Below are 1,494 nucleotides of genomic sequence, written 5' to 3'. Positions count from 1 at the left end.
ACTTTCCATTATCTGGGGATTAACTCTCTGATTTCTGGGACTTCATGAACCCATGTTACAGGTTTCTTTAAAAATGTTTTTACTCCCCTTCACACTGTGGCCTATTCTCAAGCAAAAAGAGGAAGGGAAACCTGTGCCAATCCCAATGCCATGACATTGCCTTTTTCAAAGTGTTAAATGGACCTCTATTCTCTGGACTGACTTAGTTCTTATTTAGTGTTTTCAGGTAGAATTCCTTTTGTTTCTTTGTCTAGAGTTTATAATTGTCCCTGTGTATGTTCTGGAGAAAAAGATGAAGAGACTCAGCCACACAAAGAAATAGAATTATAGAACTCTATTTTTATATTAAAATTGTGTGAAAATCCATGAACCTTTTGTGAAAATTAAACACATACAACACCCCAAATTTCTTGGCAGTATGTTCTAAAGATCTAATGTCCTGTCCAGCTTTCTAAATTCTTTCTATTTTTCTAATATATATCTTTTTCCATATAAACCCATGTTTATTTTTGTGCCATGCACTCTGCCAGATGTTCCATCTCTTGAAATCTACCTCATCCCAGCAGCATGACTTCTTTTCCTTAGCACATTTCCAGGGGCTTCCCTTCAGTCACCCTTGCTAAGCTTCACTATGTCCATGGCCAGCAGCTGCCATGCAGTGTATGTTGTTTTTCAGTTGTCAGGTCAAGTGTAGACTACTGAAATGGTATGTCCCAATGTCATACAAAAAGAAGAAAAAGATCACATGAGAACTTTTTCAGACCATTTATCAAGGAAACCCAAATGTGCTACCTTGAGTGGTGAGATCTGAAGATTGTTTTCAAAAGATATGCTAGTCTGCCTTTTGCTGTGCTATTGAGAATCAGGAAAATTAATTAAGTAGCCTGGAAATAATTAACTGTTATGTGTAAATTACTTGACAGTGTTGTGAACTTGATATCATCTTTCATTTTGAGAAGGCTTATTTTATTTTGAATAAGTTTCTTTTGGGAGGGAAAGTTAAGGAAACATCCAAGAAAAAATGGTTTTAAAGCAATTAAGCAAGCTCATCTGCTATAGGAGTCACAATATGAATATTTTAATGTCCCTGTATACTAAATGAATACTCATCAAGTATGCAAAATTTTGCAGAGAAAATAGGGAACTGAATTATTTATGAAAGAAAATATCCTCACCTTGGTAACTATCTTGTAAAATAATAATAGAATATTTCAGAACCAGTATCATTACAATTACATACAATTGTATGTTTTCTTGTTTGCATTCATCTTACCTGTATTATTTCATTCCATATATGATCTTGATATATTTTATTTTTCTGACAAGGTATGACAAGTAAATGTTTTCAGTAATTATTCATCTTCAGCACATGCATGTTACAAGTAATGAAGCATCTGTGATTATTTTAAAAGAGAAAACATAGCATTCATTATTGTTTATCAAAGACAATTTGGATGACTTACTCTGTTCAAGTAAGCAGTTCCGTAATACTTA

At 33.5% G+C, this 1,494-nt stretch overlaps 1 pseudogene; it reads left to right on the top strand.

The window, feature by feature from the left end:
• Positions 1-653: 653 nt before the first annotated feature.
• On the top strand, positions 654-1,098 carry LOC124974241 (AP-1 complex subunit sigma-2-like; annotated as a pseudogene).
• Positions 1,099-1,494: the final 396 nt, after the last annotated feature.

The sequence above is a fragment of the Sciurus carolinensis genome, unplaced genomic scaffold (genome assembly GCF_902686445.1).
Source record: "Sciurus carolinensis unplaced genomic scaffold, mSciCar1.2, whole genome shotgun sequence".
In the NCBI taxonomy this organism is placed as follows: Eukaryota; Metazoa; Chordata; class Mammalia; order Rodentia; family Sciuridae; genus Sciurus; species Sciurus carolinensis.
Note: the sequence above shows the minus strand (reverse complement) of the source record. Positions and strands in the feature narration are given on the sequence as shown.